The following is a 15,199-nucleotide window of genomic DNA, read 5'->3' on the forward strand; positions in this document are numbered from 1 at the left end:
GTGCAAGTTTGGGCCGGTTAGCTCAGTTGGTTAGAGCGTGGTGCTAATAACGCCAAGGTCGCGGGTTCGATCCCCGTACGGGCCATTGCCCTTTTATTCCAACGGCGATGGATTTCTATGGCCGCGGGCGCCTGGCCTAGTTTTCTTTAACCTGTTCAACACGTAGCAAAAATGCCTATTTTGCAAGTGGCGCAGCCTAATTATGTCACAGCCACTAGCTAAACTCAGGTCACTTCTTGACTAACAGGGTGCCCCCTAATGGGATCCCCAAACATAAAGGCAGCACTTGTATCTTTTCTTAGTGTTCTTTCAGCACTCAGTCCTTTCACCCAGCAGCAGGCTCCCAAAGCACAGAGAGAGAGAGCAGGAGGGACAGCTCTGAGCATCAGTCAGCTTGCATGTACCAAGGCCTGTGGAGAGCTAAGATTCCGGCTGAGGTCTGGCTACAAGGTAAGGTGTGGACCTAGGAATGTACGCTTTATCCCACCCAAAGCGCTACAACACCTCAAGGCTCCAGAACAATATCTGCTTAAGATTGTGAGAAAACCAAAAGTTAGCTGACTCCACATCAGCCACAAGCCCTGGAGCCTCTCAGCACTCATATGTTAGAACCCGAAGTAAAAGATGTACGCCGTCCAAGATTCTGCCAGCCAGTGCCCCACATAGCCTTCCCCTGCGCTCAGAACTTAGGGAGGGATAATATTTTTCCAACATACAGCGGACGCGTGGCAGTCCATCAGCATTCCCTTGCTAGGTCCCCGGTCTGTGTGCTTCATAAAATGTGTAGCCTTGCAAAGCCAGCAACCACTTTGTGACCCTTGCAGGTTTTACATGCTTGGTTCTTATTAATTTGAGGCTTTGCGACCCTCCAGCCAATGCTGTAAGCCCAGATGTGGAGCTTCTTCCAGGCCTACGGCACATTTGTTTGGGTTTGGCTGTTCACCCAGCCTTCTGAAGGTAATCTAGAGGCGAGTAGGAGCCTGCGTGGGTGTGAGCCCCAGTAGAATGATGGGACGCGGAAACACTAGAGGTTCAAGTAGGTGACTATGAAAACCAACATGACCCCGACGTGATTTGAACACGCAACCTTCTGATCTGGAGTCAGACGCGCTACCGTTGCGCCACGAGGTCTACTATGCTCGAGGGCTAAAGCTTTTGGCTACTCCTGCGTCAATTCTTCGGTGGTTGCCCACAGAATAACTCGGTTGCCCAGCTAGCCCTGTGCCAGCTTTGGCCGGCTTACCCTGTGCAAGTTTGGGCCGGTTAGCTCAGTTGGTTAGAGCGTGGTGCTAATAACGCCAAGGTCGCGGGTTCGATCCCCGTACGGGCCATTGCCCTTTTATTCCAACGGCGATGGATTTCTATGGCCGCGGGTGCCTGGCCTAGTTTTCTTTAACCTGTTCAACACGTAGCAAAAATGCCTATTTTGCAAGTGGCGCAGCCTAATTATGTCACAGCCACTAGCTAAACTCAGGTCACTTCTTGACTAACAGGGTGCCCCCTAATGGGATCCCCAAACATAAAGGCAGCACTTGTATCTTTTCTTAGTGTTCTTTCAGCACTCAGTCCTTTCACCCAGCAGCAGGCTCCCAAAGCACAGAGAGAGAGAGCAGGAGGGACAGCTCTGAGCATCAGTCAGCTTGCATGTACCAAGGCCTGTGGAGAGCTAAGATTCCGGCTGAGGTCTGGCTACAAGGTAAGGTGTGGACCTAGGAATGTACGCTTTATCCCACCCAAAGCGCTACAACACCTCAAGGCTCCAGAACAATATCTGCTTAAGATTGTGAGAAAACCAAAAGTTAGCTGACTCCACATCAGCCACAAGCCCTGGAGCCTCTCAGCACTCATATGTTAGAACCCGAAGTAAAAGATGTACGCCGTCCAAGATTCTGCCAGCCAGTGCCCCACATAGCCTTCCCCTGCGCTCAGAACTTAGGGAGGGATAATATTTTTCCAACATACAGCGGACGCGTGGCAGTCCATCAGCATTCCCTTGCTAGGTCCCCGGTCTGTGTGCTTCATAAAATGTGTAGCCTTGCAAAGCCAGCAACCACTTTGTGACCCTTGCAGGTTTTACATGCTTGGTTCTTACTAATTTGAGGCTTTGCGACCCTCCAGCCAATGCTGTAAGCCCAGATGTGGAGCTTCTTCCAGGCCTACGGCACATTTGTTTGGGTTTGGCTGTTCACCCAGCCTTCTGAAGGTAATCTAGAGGCGAGTAGGAGCCTGCGTGGGTGTGAGCCCCAGTAGAATGATGGGACGCGGAAACACTAGAGGTTCAAGTAGGTGACTATGAAAACCAACATGACCCCGACGTGATTTGAACACGCAACCTTCTGATCTGGAATCAGACGCGCTACCGTTGCGCCACGAGGTCTACTATGCTCGAGGGCTAAAGCTTTTGGCTACTCCTGCGTCAATTCTTCGGTGGTTGCCCACAGAATAACTCGGTTGCCCAGCTAGCCCTGTGCCAGCTTTGGCCGGCTTACCCTGTGCAAGTTTGGGCCGGTTAGCTCAGTTGGTTAGAGCGTGGTGCTAATAACGCCAAGGTCGCGGGTTCGATCCCCGTACGGGCCATTGCCCTTTTATTCCAACGGCGATGGATTTCTATGGCCGCGGGCGCCTGGCCTAGTTTTCTTTAACCTGTTCAACACGTAGCAAAAATGCCTATTTTGCAAGTGGCGCAGCCTAATTATGTCACAGCCACTAGCTAAACTCAGGTCACTTCTTGACTAACAGGGTGCCCCCTAATGGGATCCCCAAACATAAAGGCAGCACTTGTATCTTTTCTTAGTGTTCTTTCAGCACTCAGTCCTTTCACCCAGCAGCAGGCTCCCAAAGCACAGAGAGAGAGAGCAGGAGGGACAGCTCTGAGCATCAGTCAGCTTGCATGTACCAAGGCCTGTGGAGAGCTAAGATTCCGGCTGAGGTCTGGCTACAAGGTAAGGTGTGGACCTAGGAATGTACGCTTTATCCCACCCAAAGCGCTACAACACCTCAAGGCTCCAGAACAATATCTGCTTAAGATTGTGAGAAAACCAAAAGTTAGCTGACTCCACATCAGCCACAAGCCCTGGAGCCTCTCAGCACTCATATGTTAGAACCCGAAGTAAAAGATGTACGCCGTCCAAGATTCTGCCAGCCAGTGCCCCACATAGCCTTCCCCTGCGCTCAGAACTTAGGGAGGGATAATATTTTTCCAACATACAGCGGACGCGTGGCAGTCCATCAGCATTCCCTTGCTAGGTCCCCGGTCTGTGTGCTTCATAAAATGTGTAGCCTTGCAAAGCCAGCAACCACTTTGTGACCCTTGCAGGTTTTACATGCTTGGTTCTTATTAATTTGAGGCTTTGCGACCCTCCAGCCAATGCTGTAAGCCCAGATGTGGAGCTTCTTCCAGGCCTACGGCACATTTGTTTGGGTTTGGCTGTTCACCCAGCCTTCTGAAGGTAATCTAGAGGCGAGTAGGAGCCTGCGTGGGTGTGAGCCCCAGTAGAATGATGGGACGCGGAAACACTAGAGGTTCAAGTAGGTGACTATGAAAACCAACATGACCCCGACGTGATTTGAACACGCAACCTTCTGATCTGGAGTCAGACGCGCTACCGTTGCGCCACGAGGTCTACTATGCTCGAGGGCTAAAGTTTTTGGCTACTCCTGCGTCAATTCTTCGGTGGTTGCCCACAGAATAACTCGGTTGCCCAGCTAGCCCTGTGCCAGCTTTGGCCGGCTTACCCTGTGCAAGTTTGGGCCGGTTAGCTCAGTTGGTTAGAGCGTGGTGCTAATAACGCCAAGGTCGCGGGTTCGATCCCCGTACGGGCCATTGCCCTTTTATTCCAACGGCGATGGATTTCTATGGCCGCGGGCGCCTGGCCTAGTTTTCTTTAACCTGTTCAACACGTAGCAAAAATGCCTATTTTGCAAGTGGCGCAGCCTAATTATGTCACAGCCACTAGCTAAACTCAGGTCACTTCTTGACTAACAGGGTGCCCCCTAATGGGATCCCCAAACATAAAGGCAGCACTTGTATCTTTTCTTAGTGTTCTTTCAGCACTCAGTCCTTTCACCCAGCAGCAGGCTCCCAAAGCACAGAGAGAGAGAGCAGGAGGGACAGCTCTGAGCATCAGTCAGCTTGCATGTACCAAGGCCTGTGGAGAGCTAAGATTCCGGCTGAGGTCTGGCTACAAGGTAAGGTGTGGACCTAGGAATGTACGCTTTATCCCACCCAAAGCGCTACAACACCTCAAGGCTCCAGAACAATATCTGCTTAAGATTGTGAGAAAACCAAAAGTTAGCTGACTCCACATCAGCCACAAGCCCTGGAGCCTCTCAGCACTCATATGTTAGAACCCGAAGTAAAAGATGTACGCCGTCCAAGATTCTGCCAGCCAGTGCCCCACATAGCCTTCCCCTGCGCTCAGAACTTAGGGAGGGATAATATTTTTCCAACATACAGCGGACGCGTGGCAGTCCATCAGCATTCCCTTGCTAGGTCCCCGGTCTGTGTGCTTCATAAAATGTGTAGCCTTGCAAAGCCAGCAACCACTTTGTGACCCTTGCAGGTTTTACATGCTTGGTTCTTATTAATTTGAGGCTTTGCGACCCTCCAGCCAATGCTGTAAGCCCAGATGTGGAGCTTCTTCCAGGCCTACGGCACATTTGTTTGGGTTTGGCTGTTCACCCAGCCTTCTGAAGGTAATCTAGAGGCGAGTAGGAGCCTGCGTGGGTGTGAGCCCCAGTAGAATGATGGGACGCGGAAACACTAGAGGTTCAAGTAGGTGACTATGAAAACCAACATGACCCCGACGTGATTTGAACACGCAACCTTCTGATCTGGAGTCAGACGCGCTACCGTTGCGCCACGAGGTCTACTATGCTCGAGGGCTAAAGTTTTTGGCTACTCCTGCGTCAATTCTTCGGTGGTTGCCCACAGAATAACTCGGTTGCCCAGCTAGCCCTGTGCCAGCTTTGGCCGGCTTACCCTGTGCAAGTTTGGGCCGGTTAGCTCAGTTGGTTAGAGCGTGGTGCTAATAACGCCAAGGTCGCGGGTTCGATCCCCGTACGGGCCATTGCCCTTTTATTCCAACGGCGATGGATTTCTATGGCCGCGGGCGCCTGGCCTAGTTTTCTTTAACCTGTTCAACACGTAGCAAAAATGCCTATTTTGCAAGTGGCGCAGCCTAATTATGTCACAGCCACTAGCTAAACTCAGGTCACTTCTTGACTAACAGGGTGCCCCCTAATGGGATCCCCAAACATAAAGGCAGCACTTGTATCTTTTCTTAGTGTTCTTTCAGCACTCAGTCCTTTCACCCAGCAGCAGGCTCCCAAAGCACAGAGAGAGAGAGCAGGAGGGACAGCTCTGAGCATCAGTCAGCTTGCATGTACCAAGGCCTGTGGAGAGCTAAGATTCCGGCTGAGGTCTGGCTACAAGGTAAGGTGTGGACCTAGGAATGTACGCTTTATCCCACCCAAAGCGCTACAACACCTCAAGGCTCCAGAACAATATCTGCTTAAGATTGTGAGAAAACCAAAAGTTAGCTGACTCCACATCAGCCACAAGCCCTGGAGCCTCTCAGCACTCATATGTTAGAACCCGAAGTAAAAGATGTACGCCGTCCAAGATTCTGCCAGCCAGTGCCCCACATAGCCTTCACCTGCGCTCAGAACTTAGGGAGGGATAATATTTTTCCAACATACAGCGGACGCGTGGCAGTCCATCAGCATTCCCTTGCTAGGTCCCCGGTCTGTGTGCTTCATAAAATGTGTAGCCTTGCAAAGCCAGCAACCACTTTGTGACCCTTGCAGGTTTTACATGCTTGGTTCTTATTAATTTGAGGCTTTGCGACCCTCCAGCCAATGCTGTAAGCCCAGATGTGGAGCTTCTTCCAGGCCTACGGCACATTTGTTTGGGTTTGGCTGTTCACCCAGCCTTCTGAAGGTAATCTAGAGGCGAGTAGGAGCCTGCGTGGGTGTGAGCCCCAGTAGAATGATGGGACGCGGAAACACTAGAGGTTCAAGTAGGTGACTATGAAAACCAACATGACCCCGACGTGATTTGAACACGCAACCTTCTGATCTGGAGTCAGACGCGCTACCGTTGCGCCACGAGGTCTACTATGCTCGAGGGCTAAAGTTTTTGGCTACTCCTGCGTCAATTCTTCGGTGGTTGCCCACAGAATAACTCGGTTGCCCAGCTAGCCCTGTGCCAGCTTTGGCCGGCTTACCCTGTGCAAGTTTGGGCCGGTTAGCTCAGTTGGTTAGAGCGTGGTGCTAATAACGCCAAGGTCGCGGGTTCGATCCCCGTACGGGCCATTGCCCTTTTATTCCAACGGCGATGGATTTCTATGGCCGCGGGCGCCTGGCCTAGTTTTCTTTAACCTGTTCAACACGTAGCAAAAATGCCTATTTTGCAAGTGGCGCAGCCTAATTATGTCACAGCCACTAGCTAAACTCAGGTCACTTCTTGACTAACAGGGTGCCCCCTAATGGGATCCCCAAACATAAAGGCAGCACTTGTATCTTTTCTTAGTGTTCTTTCAGCACTCAGTCCTTTCACCCAGCAGCAGGCTCCCAAAGCACAGAGAGAGAGAGCAGGAGGGACAGCTCTGAGCATCAGTCAGCTTGCATGTACCAAGGCCTGTGGAGAGCTAAGATTCCGGCTGAGGTCTGGCTACAAGGTAAGGTGTGGACCTAGGAATGTACGCTTTATCCCACCCAAAGCGCTACAACACCTCAAGGCTCCAGAACAATATCTGCTTAAGATTGTGAGAAAACCAAAAGTTAGCTGACTCCACATCAGCCACAAGCCCTGGAGCCTCTCAGCACTCATATGTTAGAACCCGAAGTAAAAGATGTACGCCGTCCAAGATTCTGCCAGCCAGTGCCCCACATAGCCTTCCCCTGCGCTCAGAACTTAGGGAGGGATAATATTTTTCCAACATACAGCGGACGCGTGGCAGTCCATCAGCATTCCCTTGCTAGGTCCCCGGTCTGTGTGCTTCATAAAATGTGTAGCCTTGCAAAGCCAGCAACCACTTTGTGACCCTTGCAGGTTTTACATGCTTGGTTCTTACTAATTTGAGGCTTTGCGACCCTCCAGCCAATGCTGTAAGCCCAGATGTGGAGCTTCTTCCAGGCCTACGGCACATTTGTTTGGGTTTGGCTGTTCACCCAGCCTTCTGAAGGTAATCTAGAGGCGAGTAGGAGCCTGCGTGGGTGTGAGCCCCAGTAGAATGATGGGACGCGGAAACACTAGAGGTTCAAGTAGGTGACTATGAAAACCAACATGACCCCGACGTGATTTGAACACGCAACCTTCTGATCTGGAGTCAGACGCGCTACCGTTGCGCCACGAGGTCTACTATGCTCAAGGGCTAAAGTTTTTGGCTACTCCTGCGTCAATTCTTCGGTGGTTGCCCACAGAATAACTCGGTTGCCCAGCTAGCCCTGTGCCAGCTTTGGCCGGCTTACCCTGTGCAAGTTTGGGCCGGTTAGCTCAGTTGGTTAGAGCGTGGTGCTAATAACGCCAAGGTCGCGGGTTCGATCCCCGTATGGGCCATTGCCCTTTTATTCCAACGGCGATGGATTTCTATGGCCGCGGGCGCCTGGCCTAGTTTTCTTTAACCTGTTCAACACGTAGCAAAAATGCCTATTTTGCAAGTGGCGCAGCCTAATTATGTCACAGCCACTAGCTAAACTCAGGTCACTTCTTGACTAACAGGGTGCCCCCTAATGGGATCCCCAAACATAAAGGCAGCACTTGTATCTTTTCTTAGTGTTCTTTCAGCACTCAGTCCTTTCACCCAGCAGCAGGCTCCCAAAGCACAGAGAGAGAGAGCAGGAGGGACAGCTCTGAGCATCAGTCAGCTTGCATGTACCAAGGCCTGTGGAGAGCTAAGATTCCGGCTGAGGTCTGGCTACAAGGTAAGGTGTGGACCTAGGAATGTACGCTTTATCCCACCCAAAGCGCTACAACACCTCAAGGCTCCAGAACAATATCTGCTTAAGATTGTGAGAAAACCAAAAGTTAGCTGACTCCACATCAGCCACAAGCCCTGGAGCCTCTCAGCACTCATATGTTAGAACCCGAAGTAAAAGATGTACGCCGTCCAAGATTCTGCCAGCCAGTGCCCCACATAGCCTTCCCCTGCGCTCAGAACTTAGGGAGGGATAATATTTTTCCAACATACAGCGGACGCGTGGCAGTCCATCAGCATTCCCTTGCTAGGTCCCCGGTCTGTGTGCTTCATAAAATGTGTAGCCTTGCAAAGCCAGCAACCACTTTGTGACCCTTGCAGGTTTTACATGCTTGGTTCTTACTAATTTGAGGCTTTGCGACCCTCCAGCCAATGCTGTAAGCCCAGATGTGGAGCTTCTTCCAGGCCTACGGCACATTTGTTTGGGTTTGGCTGTTCACCCAGCCTTCTGAAGGTAATCTAGAGGCGAGTAGGAGCCTGCGTGGGTGTGAGCCCCAGTAGAATGATGGGACGCGGAAACACTAGAGGTTCAAGTAGGTGACTATGAAAACCAACATGACCCCGACGTGATTTGAACACGCAACCTTCTGATCTGGAGTCAGACGCGCTACCGTTGCGCCACGAGGTCTACTATGCTCGAGGGCTAAAGTTTTTGGCTACTCCTGCGTCAATTCTTCGGTGGTTGCCCACAGAATAACTCGGTTGCCCAGCTAGCCCTGTGCCAGCTTTGGCCGGCTTACCCTGTGCAAGTTTGGGCCGGTTAGCTCAGTTGGTTAGAGCGTGGTGCTAATAACGCCAAGGTCGCGGGTTCGATCCCCGTACGGGCCATTGCCCTTTTATTCCAACGGCGATGGATTTCTATGGCCGCGGGCGCCTGGCCTAGTTTTCTTTAACCTGTTCAACACGTAGCAAAAATGCCTATTTTGCAAGTGGCGCAGCCTAATTATGTCACAGCCACTAGCTAAACTCAGGTCACTTCTTGACTAACAGGGTGCCCCCTAATGGGATCCCCAAACATAAAGGCAGCACTTGTATCTTTTCTTAGTGTTCTTTCAGCACTCAGTCCTTTCACCCAGCAGCAGGCTCCCAAAGCACAGAGAGAGAGAGCAGGAGGGACAGCTCTGAGCATCAGTCAGCTTGCATGTACCAAGGCCTGTGGAGAGCTAAGATTCCGGCTGAGGTCTGGCTACAAGGTAAGGTGTGGACCTAGGAATGTACGCTTTATCCCACCCAAAGCGCTACAACACCTCAAGGCTCCAGAACAATATCTGCTTAAGATTGTGAGAAAACCAAAAGTTAGCTGACTCCACATCAGCCACAAGCCCTGGAGCCTCTCAGCACTCATATGTTAGAACCCGAAGTAAAAGATGTACGCCGTCCAAGATTCTGCCAGCCAGTGCCCCACATAGCCTTCCCCTGCGCTCAGAACTTAGGGAGGGATAATATTTTTCCAACATACAGCGGACGCGTGGCAGTCCATCAGCATTCCCTTGCTAGGTCCCCGGTCTGTGTGCTTCATAAAATGTGTAGCCTTGCAAAGCCAGCAACCACTTTGTGACCCTTGCAGGTTTTACATGCTTGGTTCTTACTAATTTGAGGCTTTGCGACCCTCCAGCCAATGCTGTAAGCCCAGATGTGGAGCTTCTTCCAGGCCTACGGCACATTTGTTTGGGTTTGGCTGTTCACCCAGCCTTCTGAAGGTAATCTAGAGGCGAGTAGGAGCCTGCGTGGGTGTGAGCCCCAGTAGAATGATGGGACGCGGAAACACTAGAGGTTCAAGTAGGTGACTATGAAAACCAACATGACCCCGACGTGATTTGAACACGCAACCTTCTGATCTGGAGTCAGACGCGCTACCGTTGCGCCACGAGGTCTACTATGCTCGAGGGCTAAAGTTTTTGGCTACTCCTGCGTCAATTCTTCGGTGGTTGCCCACAGAATAACTCGGTTGCCCAGCTAGCCCTGTGCCAGCTTTGGCCGGCTTACCCTGTGCAAGTTTGGGCCGGTTAGCTCAGTTGGTTAGAGCGTGGTGCTAATAACGCCAAGGTCGCGGGTTCGATCCCCGTACGGGCCATTGCCCTTTTATTCCAACGGCGATGGATTTCTATGGCCGCGGGCGCCTGGCCTAGTTTTCTTTAACCTGTTCAACACGTAGCAAAAATGCCTATTTTGCAAGTGGCGCAGCCTAATTATGTCACAGCCACTAGCTAAACTCAGGTCACTTCTTGACTAACAGGGTGCCCCCTAATGGGATCCCCAAACATAAAGGCAGCACTTGTATCTTTTCTTAGTGTTCTTTCAGCACTCAGTCCTTTCACCCAGCAGCAGGCTCCCAAAGCACAGAGAGAGAGAGCAGGAGGGACAGCTCTGAGCATCAGTCAGCTTGCATGTACCAAGGCCTGTGGAGAGCTAAGATTCCGGCTGAGGTCTGGCTACAAGGTAAGGTGTGGACCTAGGAATGTACGCTTTATCCCACCCAAAGCGCTACAACACCTCAAGGCTCCAGAACAATATCTGCTTAAGATTGTGAGAAAACCAAAAGTTAGCTGACTCCACATCAGCCACAAGCCCTGGAGCCTCTCAGCACTCATATGTTAGAACCCGAAGTAAAAGATGTACGCCGTCCAAGATTCTGCCAGCCAGTGCCCCACATAGCCTTCCCCTGCGCTCAGAACTTAGGGAGGGATAATATTTTTCCAACATACAGCGGACGCGTGGCAGTCCATCAGCATTCCCTTGCTAGGTCCCCGGTCTGTGTGCTTCATAAAATGTGTAGCCTTGCAAAGCCAGCAACCACTTTGTGACCCTTGCAGGTTTTACATGCTTGGTTCTTATTAATTTGAGGCTTTGCGACCCTCCAGCCAATGCTGTAAGCCCAGATGTGGAGCTTCTTCCAGGCCTACGGCACATTTGTTTGGGTTTGGCTGTTCACCCAGCCTTCTGAAGGTAATCTAGAGGCGAGTAGGAGCCTGCGTGGGTGTGAGCCCCAGTAGAATGATGGGACGCGGAAACACTAGAGGTTCAAGTAGGTGACTATGAAAACCAACATGACCCCGACGTGATTTGAACACGCAACCTTCTGATCTGGAGTCAGACGCGCTACCGTTGCGCCACGAGGTCTACTATGCTCGAGGGCTAAAGTTTTTGGCTACTCCTGCGTCAATTCTTCGGTGGTTGCCCACAGAATAACTCGGTTGCCCAGCTAGCCCTGTGCCAGCTTTGGCCGGCTTACCCTGTGCAAGTTTGGGCCGGTTAGCTCAGTTGGTTAGAGCGTGGTGCTAATAACGCCAAGGTCGCGGGTTCGATCCCCGTACGGGCCATTGCCCTTTTATTCCAACGGCGATGGATTTCTATGGCCGCGGGCGCCTGGCCTAGTTTTCTTTAACCTGTTCAACACGTAGCAAAAATGCCTATTTTGCAAGTGGCGCAGCCTAATTATGTCACAGCCACTAGCTAAACTCAGGTCACTTCTTGACTAACAGGGTGCCCCCTAATGGGATCCCCAAACATAAAGGCAGCACTTGTATCTTTTCTTAGTGTTCTTTCAGCACTCAGTCCTTTCACCCAGCAGCAGGCTCCCAAAGCACAGAGAGAGAGAGCAGGAGGGACAGCTCTGAGCATCAGTCAGCTTGCATGTACCAAGGCCTGTGGAGAGCTAAGATTCCGGCTGAGGTCTGGCTACAAGGTAAGGTGTGGACCTAGGAATGTACGCTTTATCCCACCCAAAGCGCTACAACACCTCAAGGCTCCAGAACAATATCTGCTTAAGATTGTGAGAAAACCAAAAGTTAGCTGACTCCACATCAGCCACAAGCCCTGGAGCCTCTCAGCACTCATATGTTAGAACCCGAAGTAAAAGATGTACGCCGTCCAAGATTCTGCCAGCCAGTGCCCCACATAGCCTTCCCCTGCGCTCAGAACTTAGGGAGGGATAATATTTTTCCAACATACAGCGGACGCGTGGCAGTCCATCAGCATTCCCTTGCTAGGTCCCCGGTCTGTGTGCTTCATAAAATGTGTAGCCTTGCAAAGCCAGCAACCACTTTGTGACCCTTGCAGGTTTTACATGCTTGGTTCTTACTAATTTGAGGCTTTGCGACCCTCCAGCAATGCTGTAAGCCCAGATGTGGAGCTTCTTCCAGGCCTACGGCACATTTGTTTGGGTTTGGCTGTTCACCCAGCCTTCTGAAGGTAATCTAGAGGCGAGTAGGAGCCTGCGTGGGTGTGAGCCCCAGTAGAATGATGGGACGCGGAAACACTAGAGGTTCAAGTAGGTGACTATGAAAACCAACATGACCCCGACGTGATTTGAACACGCAACCTTCTGATCTGGAGTCAGACGCGCTACCGTTGCGCCACGAGGTCTACTATGCTCGAGGGCTAAAGTTTTTGGCTACTCCTGCGTCAATTCTTCGGTGGTTGCCCACAGAATAACTCGGTTGCCCAGCTAGCCCTGTGCCAGCTTTGGCCGGCTTACCCTGTGCAAGTTTGGGCCGGTTAGCTCAGTTGGTTAGAGCGTGGTGCTAATAACGCCAAGGTCGCGGGTTCGATCCCCGTACGGGCCATTGCCCTTTTATTCCAACGGCGATGGATTTCTATGGCCGCGGGCGCCTGGCCTAGTTTTCTTTAACCTGTTCAACACGTAGCAAAAATGCCTATTTTGCAAGTGGCGCAGCCTAATTATGTCACAGCCACTAGCTAAACTCAGGTCACTTCTTGACTAACAGGGTGCCCCCTAATGGGATCCCCAAACATAAAGGCAGCACTTGTATCTTTTCTTAGTGTTCTTTCAGCACTCAGTCCTTTCACCCAGCAGCAGGCTCCCAAAGCACAGAGAGAGAGAGCAGGAGGGACAGCTCTGAGCATCAGTCAGCTTGCATGTACCAAGGCCTGTGGAGAGCTAAGATTCCGGCTGAGGTCTGGCTACAAGGTAAGGTGTGGACCTAGGAATGTACGCTTTATCCCACCCAAAGCGCTACAACACCTCAAGGCTCCAGAACAATATCTGCTTAAGATTGTGAGAAAACCAAAAGTTAGCTGACTCCACATCAGCCACAAGCCCTGGAGCCTCTCAGCACTCATATGTTAGAACCCGAAGTAAAAGATGTACGCCGTCCAAGATTCTGCCAGCCAGTGCCCCACATAGCCTTCCCCTGCGCTCAGAACTTAGGGAGGGATAATATTTTTCCAACATACAGCGGACGCGTGGCAGTCCATCAGCATTCCCTTGCTAGGTCCCCGGTCTGTGGTGCTTCATAAATGTGTAGCCTTGCAAAGCCAGCAACCACTTTGTGACCCTTGCAGGTTTTACATGCTTGGTTCTTATTAATTTGAGGCTTTGCGACCCTCCAGCCAATGCTGTAAGCCCAGATGTGGAGCTTCTTCCAGGCCTACGGCACATTTGTTTGGGTTTGGCTGTTCACCCAGCCTTCTGAAGGTAATCTAGAGGCGAGTAGGAGCCTGCGTGGGTGTGAGCCCCAGTAGAATGATGGGACGCGGAAACACTAGAGGTTCAAGTAGGTGACTATGAAAACCAACATGACCCCGACGTGATTTGAACACGCAACCTTCTGATCTGGAGTCAGACGCGCTACCGTTGCGCCACGAGGTCTACTATGCTCGAGGGCTAAAGTTTTTGGCTACTCCTGCGTCAATTCTTCGGTGGTTGCCCACAGAATAACTCGGTTGCCCAGCTAGCCCTGTGCCAGCTTTGGCCGGCTTACCCTGTGCAAGTTTGGGCCGGTTAGCTCAGTTGGTTAGAGCGTGGTGCTAATAACGCCAAGGTCGCGGGTTCGATCCCCGTACGGGCCATTGCCCTTTTATTCCAACGGCGATGGATTTCTATGGCCGCGGGCGCCTGGCCTAGTTTTCTTTAACCTGTTCAACACGTAGCAAAAATGCCTATTTTGCAAGTGGCGCAGCCTAATTATGTCACAGCCACTAGCTAAACTCAGGTCACTTCTTGACTAACAGGGTGCCCCCTAATGGGATCCCCAAACATAAAGGCAGCACTTGTATCTTTTCTTAGTGTTCTTTCAGCACTCAGTCCTTTCACCCAGCAGCAGGCTCCCAAAGCACAGAGAGAGAGAGCAGGAGGGACAGCTCTGAGCATCAGTCAGCTTGCATGTACCAAGGCCTGTGGAGAGCTAAGATTCCGGCTGAGGTCTGGCTACAAGGTAAGGTGTGGACCTAGGAATGTACGCTTTATCCCACCCAAAGCGCTACAACACCTCAAGGCTCCAGAACAATATCTGCTTAAGATTGTGAGAAAACCAAAAGTTAGCTGACTCCACATCAGCCACAAGCCCTGGAGCCTCTCAGCACTCATATGTTAGAACCCGAAGTAAAAGATGTACGCCGTCCAAGATTCTGCCAGCCAGTGCCCCACATAGCCTTCCCCTGCGCTCAGAACTTAGGGAGGGATAATATTTTTCCAACATACAGCGGACGCGTGGCAGTCCATCAGCATTCCCTTGCTAGGTCCCCGGTCTGTGTGCTTCATAAAATGTGTAGCCTTGCAAAGCCAGCAACCACTTTGTGACCCTTGCAGGTTTTACATGCTTGGTTCTTACTAATTTGAGGCTTTGCGACCCTCCAGCCAATGCTGTAAGCCCAGATGTGGAGCTTCTTCCAGGCCTACGGCACATTTGTTTGGGTTTGGCTGTTCACCCAGCCTTCTGAAGGTAATCTAGAGGCGAGTAGGAGCCTGCGTGGGTGTGAGCCCCAGTAGAATGATGGGACGCGGAAACACTAGAGGTTCAAGTAGGTGACTATGAAAACCAACATGACCCCGACGTGATTTGAACACGCAACCTTCTGATCTGGAGTCAGACGCGCTACCGTTGCGCCACGAGGTCTACTATGCTCGAGGGCTAAAGTTTTTGGCTACTCCTGCGTCAATTCTTCGGTGGTTGCCCACAGAATAACTCGGTTGCCCAGCTAGCCCTGTGCAGCTTTGGCCGGCTTACCCTGTGCAAGTTTGGGCCGGTTAGCTCAGTTGGTTAGAGCGTGGTGCTAATAACGCCAAGGTCGCGGGTTCGATCCCCGTACGGGCCATTGCCCTTTTATTCCAACGGCGATGGATTTCTATGGCCGCGGGCGCCTGGCCTAGTTTTCTTTAACCTGTTCAACACGTAGCAAAAATGCCTATTTTGCAAGTGGCGCAGCCTAATTATGTCACAGCCACTAGCTAAACTCAGGTCACTTCTTGACTAACAGGG

The 15,199-nt window shown here is 51.5% G+C and overlaps 25 non-coding genes across 25 annotated transcripts; 13 read left to right on the top strand and 12 right to left on the bottom strand.

Annotated features, from left to right (window-relative positions):
* Positions 1-11: 11 nt before the first annotated feature.
* On the top strand, positions 12-85 carry TRNAI-AAU (transfer RNA isoleucine (anticodon AAU)). The gene has a single exon. It is a non-coding gene; the product is annotated as a tRNA-Ile (tRNA).
* A 974-nt stretch (positions 86-1,059) lies between these two features.
* TRNAW-CCA (transfer RNA tryptophan (anticodon CCA)) lies at positions 1,060-1,131 on the bottom strand. The gene has a single exon. It is a non-coding gene; the product is annotated as a tRNA-Trp (tRNA).
* Positions 1,132-1,257: 126 nt separating this feature from the next.
* TRNAI-AAU (transfer RNA isoleucine (anticodon AAU)) lies at positions 1,258-1,331 on the top strand. The gene has a single exon. It is a non-coding gene; the product is annotated as a tRNA-Ile (tRNA).
* A 974-nt stretch (positions 1,332-2,305) lies between these two features.
* Positions 2,306-2,377, bottom strand: TRNAW-CCA (transfer RNA tryptophan (anticodon CCA)). Its single transcript has one exon. It is a non-coding gene; the product is annotated as a tRNA-Trp (tRNA).
* A 126-nt stretch (positions 2,378-2,503) lies between these two features.
* Positions 2,504-2,577, top strand: TRNAI-AAU (transfer RNA isoleucine (anticodon AAU)). Its single transcript has one exon. It is a non-coding gene; the product is annotated as a tRNA-Ile (tRNA).
* A 974-nt stretch (positions 2,578-3,551) lies between these two features.
* TRNAW-CCA (transfer RNA tryptophan (anticodon CCA)) lies at positions 3,552-3,623 on the bottom strand. Its single transcript has one exon. It is a non-coding gene; the product is annotated as a tRNA-Trp (tRNA).
* A 126-nt stretch (positions 3,624-3,749) lies between these two features.
* TRNAI-AAU (transfer RNA isoleucine (anticodon AAU)) lies at positions 3,750-3,823 on the top strand. The gene has a single exon. It is a non-coding gene; the product is annotated as a tRNA-Ile (tRNA).
* Positions 3,824-4,797: 974 nt separating this feature from the next.
* On the bottom strand, positions 4,798-4,869 carry TRNAW-CCA (transfer RNA tryptophan (anticodon CCA)). Its single transcript has one exon. It is a non-coding gene; the product is annotated as a tRNA-Trp (tRNA).
* Positions 4,870-4,995: 126 nt separating this feature from the next.
* Positions 4,996-5,069, top strand: TRNAI-AAU (transfer RNA isoleucine (anticodon AAU)). Its single transcript has one exon. It is a non-coding gene; the product is annotated as a tRNA-Ile (tRNA).
* A 974-nt stretch (positions 5,070-6,043) lies between these two features.
* On the bottom strand, positions 6,044-6,115 carry TRNAW-CCA (transfer RNA tryptophan (anticodon CCA)). The gene has a single exon. It is a non-coding gene; the product is annotated as a tRNA-Trp (tRNA).
* A 126-nt stretch (positions 6,116-6,241) lies between these two features.
* TRNAI-AAU (transfer RNA isoleucine (anticodon AAU)) lies at positions 6,242-6,315 on the top strand. The gene has a single exon. It is a non-coding gene; the product is annotated as a tRNA-Ile (tRNA).
* A 974-nt stretch (positions 6,316-7,289) lies between these two features.
* TRNAW-CCA (transfer RNA tryptophan (anticodon CCA)) lies at positions 7,290-7,361 on the bottom strand. The gene has a single exon. It is a non-coding gene; the product is annotated as a tRNA-Trp (tRNA).
* Positions 7,362-7,487: 126 nt separating this feature from the next.
* Positions 7,488-7,561, top strand: TRNAI-AAU (transfer RNA isoleucine (anticodon AAU)). The gene has a single exon. It is a non-coding gene; the product is annotated as a tRNA-Ile (tRNA).
* Positions 7,562-8,535: 974 nt separating this feature from the next.
* TRNAW-CCA (transfer RNA tryptophan (anticodon CCA)) lies at positions 8,536-8,607 on the bottom strand. Its single transcript has one exon. It is a non-coding gene; the product is annotated as a tRNA-Trp (tRNA).
* A 126-nt stretch (positions 8,608-8,733) lies between these two features.
* On the top strand, positions 8,734-8,807 carry TRNAI-AAU (transfer RNA isoleucine (anticodon AAU)). The gene has a single exon. It is a non-coding gene; the product is annotated as a tRNA-Ile (tRNA).
* Positions 8,808-9,781: 974 nt separating this feature from the next.
* On the bottom strand, positions 9,782-9,853 carry TRNAW-CCA (transfer RNA tryptophan (anticodon CCA)). Its single transcript has one exon. It is a non-coding gene; the product is annotated as a tRNA-Trp (tRNA).
* Positions 9,854-9,979: 126 nt separating this feature from the next.
* TRNAI-AAU (transfer RNA isoleucine (anticodon AAU)) lies at positions 9,980-10,053 on the top strand. The gene has a single exon. It is a non-coding gene; the product is annotated as a tRNA-Ile (tRNA).
* Positions 10,054-11,027: 974 nt separating this feature from the next.
* Positions 11,028-11,099, bottom strand: TRNAW-CCA (transfer RNA tryptophan (anticodon CCA)). The gene has a single exon. It is a non-coding gene; the product is annotated as a tRNA-Trp (tRNA).
* Positions 11,100-11,225: 126 nt separating this feature from the next.
* Positions 11,226-11,299, top strand: TRNAI-AAU (transfer RNA isoleucine (anticodon AAU)). Its single transcript has one exon. It is a non-coding gene; the product is annotated as a tRNA-Ile (tRNA).
* A 973-nt stretch (positions 11,300-12,272) lies between these two features.
* On the bottom strand, positions 12,273-12,344 carry TRNAW-CCA (transfer RNA tryptophan (anticodon CCA)). Its single transcript has one exon. It is a non-coding gene; the product is annotated as a tRNA-Trp (tRNA).
* Positions 12,345-12,470: 126 nt separating this feature from the next.
* Positions 12,471-12,544, top strand: TRNAI-AAU (transfer RNA isoleucine (anticodon AAU)). Its single transcript has one exon. It is a non-coding gene; the product is annotated as a tRNA-Ile (tRNA).
* Positions 12,545-13,518: 974 nt separating this feature from the next.
* On the bottom strand, positions 13,519-13,590 carry TRNAW-CCA (transfer RNA tryptophan (anticodon CCA)). The gene has a single exon. It is a non-coding gene; the product is annotated as a tRNA-Trp (tRNA).
* A 126-nt stretch (positions 13,591-13,716) lies between these two features.
* On the top strand, positions 13,717-13,790 carry TRNAI-AAU (transfer RNA isoleucine (anticodon AAU)). The gene has a single exon. It is a non-coding gene; the product is annotated as a tRNA-Ile (tRNA).
* Positions 13,791-14,764: 974 nt separating this feature from the next.
* TRNAW-CCA (transfer RNA tryptophan (anticodon CCA)) lies at positions 14,765-14,836 on the bottom strand. Its single transcript has one exon. It is a non-coding gene; the product is annotated as a tRNA-Trp (tRNA).
* Positions 14,837-14,961: 125 nt separating this feature from the next.
* Positions 14,962-15,035, top strand: TRNAI-AAU (transfer RNA isoleucine (anticodon AAU)). The gene has a single exon. It is a non-coding gene; the product is annotated as a tRNA-Ile (tRNA).
* The last annotated feature ends 164 nt before the right edge of the window (positions 15,036-15,199 follow it).

The sequence above is a fragment of the Aquarana catesbeiana genome, linkage group LG03, assembly GCF_042186555.1.
Source record: "Aquarana catesbeiana isolate 2022-GZ linkage group LG03, ASM4218655v1, whole genome shotgun sequence".
In the NCBI taxonomy this organism is placed as follows: Eukaryota; Metazoa; Chordata; class Amphibia; order Anura; family Ranidae; genus Aquarana; species Aquarana catesbeiana.